Genomic DNA, 6983 nt, shown 5'->3' on the forward strand with positions numbered 1-6983 from the left:
ACCAAAGAAGCATCTATCAACAGCAAATGGAGATTATTATAGAAAACCACAACTGGACGTAATATGGAAATCAATGGACTTTGGGGATCCCAGTCCCAGTGTATAGATCTGTGGCATAGCTTCTGCCTCTGTGGCTTAGGGACTATCATGGACACGGAGGAGATAAAATACCAACCCCTTCGAGCTCCATCATAGATACTGGGAACTTCTGGTTAGACCATACTCAAAGGACCAGCTGGGATGCTTTATGTAACAGCTTTTTCATTTTTATCTTTATTTTTATTTTTTATAAAATCCCAGGCCCATGTGACACTGGATTTTGGTTTTTATTTTGTTTTGTTTTTAATATTTTAAAAATAGTTCTTACTTATTTTCTATGAAATGTACTGGGAACTCAAAAAGTCTGCAGCGTTTTTTGATCATTGAAAAGTTTGGTTTGGGGTAGTGGTGTGGAGAGCTAGTCAAACTTCTTGTGTTCTTCAGTGCAGGAAAGGACCTTTCTTCTCTGGTGGATCGTGTGGAAGTAGAGCTGGGGGAGCAGTGGAATGTAGGAGATCATTACCAGAATCAGGAATGCATAGTAGTCAAAGGAGAAGTTGTACTTGTTAGGTAAGCTGATGGAGTACAGGCCAGCCTGTCGGACAAAGGGCAGAGCTGCGTATATTGTAAGCATTTCTCCTGTCACTCCCATTGGGTACAGCACGATAAAAAGTGTGTACCTGGCCCATTTGATGATGTAAGGCAAATGGTTTAATAGACTGAATGTGTAAAAGGAGTAACGGATAATTTCCGTGATTGTCCAGGCAATAACAAACAGATGGACACTGTCTTCACTCCGCACCTCTTTGACACTATGTGTTACTGCCCATATTAGAAAAACTCTTGACATCACCTGGAAAGAAGTCAGGACAACAGAAGATGGCACAATTCCTATAGCACAATGTAAAATCTCCAGTAAGGCTCCTGTTTGGAAGAATTTCAAAGGCTTTTCTATTCAGTAAGAAAGACTGTGATAGCTACCCTTAGCCAGGTATGCTCTCACAGACCCGACTACAATCACCAGCCACCCGCCAGTCATCACCACATTGTAGATGACCAGGAACGCCATGGCCACAGGCCCGGGGCCCTTCTTCTTCGGCGTGCTGCTGCCTTCGCCAGCCCTGGCTCGGCCACCTTGGTCGCCGCAGTCGCCGCCACTGCAGCCATGTCAGGCGCCCGTAGCCTGCTCTCCTCGCGCGTGCATGCACCTCAGACCCTGGGAAAGCTTTTAAGAACCAGAATACAAGGAAGTCTTCTATAAGATTCCCTCTCCTTGAAATGGCTGCATTAACACTACCTTGACAACGACAATATCAGTAAAGAGGCACGGGCTCCCACCTCTAGACCAAGAACTACATGCAGGTCATTAATAACTGATGAAAGAGGGAGAATTCACCTCTCTCGGAAAGGAGCCTCCTAATTGGCTGTACAATGTATTCAGCCCTGAAACCACATACACACAAAAAATAAAAATGGACTTAGAAAATTGTATTAACACACACATATACATACACATATGTATTATGTACATGCACATATACTTTGCAATAATAAAAGTAGGATATCAGTATAAGGGTGAGGGGCAAAATGTGAGAGTGGGTGAATTAAGGTGCATTGGAGGAGCTAGGAGGAAAGAGAAGGTGGAAGTGATGTAATTATATTTTAATTAAAATGTCCTATATAATACAAATAAAAGTTACTACAAATAAAAATTCATATAAATATTGCAAGAAGTTTTTAGATTTATATTTTATTTCTACAATAGAACATATAAACAATATTGGCTTTGGAAAAATGCGTGTATGTAATTTCATGTTTGTCATCTAAATAACACAAAATTGATTAATTTTCAGTTATGTATCATCATAAATAATATAATAACATGTTTGCCATTTATGTTATTATAATAGCCATATCTTAACTCAATTAAAATATTTACTTAGAAATAATGCAATACTGCTCATTTTCATATTGAAGTTCATATGGTATGCTCCAAATGATATATTACTCTACCCAGGAATTTAAAGACCCAGATCCTTCTAGGTTCTTATATATATTTTTCCTCTTTCACAATGTACAGTTTCCTCAAAGAAGCCAGAACAGTGAAACTGAAAAAGGAAAGAGAGAAAATCTTCAACTATTTGTTTTATGTGTTCATAGTTTGGTGAAAAAGAATATGCATTTAAAATAAGAATGGAAAATGCCTTGATCATATTTAGGAGTTTGTCTAAACAAACTTCATCTAATTGTCACTTATTGACCACTTTCCATTTGTACATCTCTCTTATTCTGCAAGCAACAAGAGATTTCAACTTAAAACCAAGCTTAGTATGTATTTCTAGAATTTATAAGTTTGCTGTTAGTAAAATTAGAGCAAAGTACACACATATTAAATGTATATAGAAAAGAGAACCAAAAAAGCAGAAATATTCCATATGTATTAGATATCTATTCACATTTGACACAAGATGCTAGCTAAAACCAGGAATACAGAGAGAACCATTCAAATTAAATAAAATTAATTAGAACAACCTATAAGTGTTTACTGCCTCTAATGAGAAAAGGAAACCAGCTATAATTACGTATAGTATTTAAATCTATCCCTTAAATTTTCTGCCCAACTGGAAACTCAGAATGTGATTTTAATTTATAAGTAGAACATTTCCAGGTGCAATTGACATTAACCTGAGTAAGTCTAATCAATAGTGTCCTTACAAGACATATAAAGATATCTGAGAGAAGAAGGTCAAGTGTCATTAACCTGAGTAAGTCTAATCAATAGTGTCCTTACGAGACATATAAAGATATCTGAGAGAAGGACATGTGACTACAAAATTAGAGGTTGAGAGAAGACACATGTTAGCAGCAGAATTCCACAAACTTCCTGGGAACCACCAGATGTTAGAAGAAATGAAGAGCATCCTTCCCTAGTGCCTTCTAAAGGAGATGACTCTAAAACAAATTTATTTTTATATGAATTATTATTTAACAATTTCATACAATGTATTTGCATCATATTCACCAACCATTCTTTACCCTAACTCCACAATCTCCCCACTTCTCACAATTCTCTCTCTCTCTCTCTCCTCTCTCTCTCTCTCTCTCTCTCTCTCTCTCTCTCTCTCTCTCTCTCTCCAATAACTCCCTCAATTCTGGTCAAAGAAAATCCATAAAGACAACTAAAATTCTAAATGAATAAGCACAAAGTATAGGCTTACCAAATTTCATAAAGCAAACAGTAATAGATTTAAAACCACAGATTAGTTTCAATTTAGTAATGTGGGTGACTTCAGTACCTATAGTCTTACCATTAGGGACAGCTTGACTTGAACATGTACTTGCTGGTATGTGTCAGAATATGTCTGCTGTTTTACCCAACTCAGTTTGCTCGGCTTTTTATATGGCAGCCCTCAGAAACAAAGAAAATTAAAAATACATAAAATCTTGTATATAACCCAAGAGTTCATCTATCTTCAACAATAGATATATCAGTATTACATGACACAGGTTAATATATGTTAACATTGACTATGAAACATTTAGGGTAACAGCATTCTTCTCAGATAATCACTGTGGACATAACATTTCACACAATGTTGCCAAGGCTTGGCTTTGAATGCACTGTCGTAACCATGGTCACAGAGCAAGTTCTTTCTGGCTGACACATGTGCATTCTGAGTTCCCTCTACAGTACAGTCTCTAAATCTAATAAAAAAAAAATTGACTGAAAATTATTTTGACTCTGAGAGCTTTTGATAATAAAAAAGAATAATTGCTCCTAGGGGAGCAATCTCTATTTGAAGATTTTCTTAAGTATTCCTTTATTAACCTAATCAATGTAATGTTGTCAAACCAGCACGGGAAACAGAAGCTTAACTCCTACTCATTGACTGTCAAGGAGAAAAGGGAAGTTTGCTGATCAGCAAGGGGGATGCATACTTGTTTACACTCACACTTTTAAGATTGAGCAAGTGAACCTTCAGGAACACAGTAGTCTTCAAACTGCTCTTAATAAAGACCAATGCACAATATATGTTACAGAATAGTCAGTGAGAAAAACACTTTGCTTGGTTAAACATAATTTAGCGCAGCAAATTTTTAGCTTTAGGTTCATCCATGCATGCAACTTTTCATTCATCTGTAGACATAAACAGAATTGGGCGCATGAGGGCTACCAGCTTTCATTGACACAAGTATTGTTTCAGGACTTTGCTTTGACACAATTATTGATGAAATTGTCTGAAGATTATCAGCAAGTGAAGAAGGATCTGCTCTTCCCACATCAGATACTAGATCATTTAAAAATAATTCATTTGAAGTTCTATTTCCCACCCTTTCCCTGTTGTATTTGCTGTCAGCAGCAGCAGTATGATCCTAGTTTCTTATTTATTTCTTGGTCAGCAGGGCTGGAATTAGTGTTCAAGTGTTGTCTTCTGTGACTTGTGCAGCTATAATAACAAATATAACAAGCTGGTCAGCGTTTTACCTCTGACAAAGACCAGAGAGAATGTAAGAGGACTGGGACTTGACTTTGTTTTTACCTCCACAGGTTTCAGTTAAATGTCATCTGGATGCATTTCTTGAGCATAAGGATGGCTGAAACATCAGAGGAAAGGGACCATACAGTGGAACAAAGCAGTTAACCTCATTGAGGACTGGGAACAGACAGACTGATGACAGTTGGACAAGATATGCCCTTCATAGCCACACCTCCAATGATCTGCTTTATCAAACTCCACTTCCTAATGGCCAGTTGATGATGTTAACTCTATAATGACCTAATGCTGTCTAAATAATGCCTCCAAGATGATAGCAGAGATCAAAGCTTTGAACTTCACATGAGCATTTGGATGGATTTTCACATTCCAACAGTGATACTAGTAGAATCTCTGGACAGGTAAGAATTCTTTCTCTTAGGTTGGAGTATAAGATGTCTCAGGTTTAGACAGCAACATGTTTTGTGTCTAACGACCCCTTTGTTTCCTTGCTTCAAGACAGCTCTTGGAATTGTGTGTATTACCAAGGGTTGAAAGTTGAAGAACAGAACATGAAACTTAAAAAAAAATAGTGTTACCCTGTTTATTAATAAAAATACTTTCCTTTTAAATAGTCTAATATCTTCATAACAACAAAATGATGACTGAGCTTTAATACATAAAATTTTGAGAGCCATTCATACGGAGCAAACTGTGAATATCGGTCTTACAATTGCTTTTGGAAAAAAATAGCAATGGGAATATAGTTTAGTTTATATAGCATAATACTATGTGAATGTAGTTCATAAAAAGCAAAGTTAGCTTGTATTTGTAGGTCCATTCTTTCATGAGAATCACACTTGTCCATCCTCTGTATCACAATGCAATTAGTCTTTTGCAATTAGTTAATACAGAAACACCGAGGGAAGAAAAAGCAAGTGATTTTACAATCAAAATAAACGTTGTTATGAGTAAGTTAAATGGTGGAGTTTGTTGTATGACTCAAGTATAAAGTTCAAATACGGAAGTGGAGATGAATAACAGAATTGGCACATGTGCTAATAGAGAATGTGTTTCTGATCTTGAAAACTCATTCATTACAAGCAGATTTCTTTTCAAAGCACAGTGATTTCTCTTTGCTTCTCAGATTCCCTATAATTTCTGTTATCTCCAAAGGATACACCAACTCTCCTCAGACTAGGCAATGTCTGATCCCATTCTTTCATTTTACAACTCCCACCCATCCTTTATGTCTCAACTTGAGCATAACTGTCTCAACTTTACTGTCAAATGGAGAATCCAAGGGTTATTTACACTTACCTACACACTGTAAAATCTTATGACTACAACGTAAGTCCTGTGAACTGCTGAAATATATCCTACAAATAGGTTACTACTCAAAATTTTTTGAATTAATCTGAATGGATGCTTACTAAGTAGCTCAGATCTGACTAAGGTATCATGTTAAATATATGATATCTCACAGAGACGCCTCTCTTGTGGAAAGAAAATAGATGCAATAAGTGTTCTTTCGAGGAAAAAAAATCCCCCAGTCCAAAACCTTTGGACCTGAATTCTATCAGCAATAGAATGAGCTTAGAAAAGGGCTGTGAATTGCATCCCCCACCATCTTGATTTCAGTCTTTTGTGAGCTTGATTTCAGGGTTTTTGCAGGAAAAAAAAAAGACAGTTCAGCTGTAACTAAACTCCTGATCAACAGGTCATGAATGTATGCTGTTGTGTTAACTAGTAGACTGGAAATTTTAGTTTTTGCAAACCTTTGCTAAACATTTTCTCTTATATATAACCACACTAGTCAACTCATTCTGCTTTGTAAAATACTGCTCCATGATTGATATCTTGAATATAATATGCACTCAACAAATATTTTCAACTAAATGAGACATAGGAAGCCACTTGAACCTTCTATACACTGAAATTAAATTGAAATATATCCTGATAATAATTATAATAATAACCAAGTTTGTATATGATCTGTTTCCAATGTACTTATTTTTTTTTTTTCGAGACAGGGTTTCTCAACGTAGTTTTGTGCCTTTCCTGGAACTCACGCTGTAGCCCAGGCTGGCCTTGAACTCACAGAGATCCACCTGCCTCTGCCTCCCGAGTGCTGGGATTAAAGAAAGGCTTGCGCCACTACCGCCTGGCAGTACTTAACATTGTTAATCACTGGCAGACTCCCAATCAATATCACATTCCTTAGAGATGTGTCTATCATGTAGGTCTCTCTCTGCGTGTAGTTTCTCAAATTGTATCCCTTTTCACTATTCTACTTGCATGTAGAAGGCACGGTATAGTATTCCGCTTTAGTTCTGCTTCCTGTGGATATCACCCTCAGTATTTTCAGACAGAAATTTTAGAAAAGGATAGGACCCCACTCCTAGCTGCAGGGTTATTAGCAGTTGATGACCACTGTAAACTAGATAAATCACTTTTCATTGAGGCTGT

The 6983-nt window shown here is 36.8% G+C and overlaps 1 pseudogene; it reads right to left on the reverse strand.

Moving 5' to 3' along the window:
* Positions 1-318: 318 nt before the first annotated feature.
* Positions 319-1206, reverse strand: LOC128098923 (very-long-chain (3R)-3-hydroxyacyl-CoA dehydratase 2-like; annotated as a pseudogene).
* Positions 1207-6983: the final 5777 nt, after the last annotated feature.

Source organism: Peromyscus californicus, unplaced genomic scaffold, assembly GCF_007827085.1.
Source record: "Peromyscus californicus insignis strain IS unplaced genomic scaffold, ASM782708v3 Scaffold_6__1_contigs__length_162567912, whole genome shotgun sequence".
Taxonomy (NCBI): domain Eukaryota; kingdom Metazoa; phylum Chordata; class Mammalia; order Rodentia; family Cricetidae; genus Peromyscus; species Peromyscus californicus.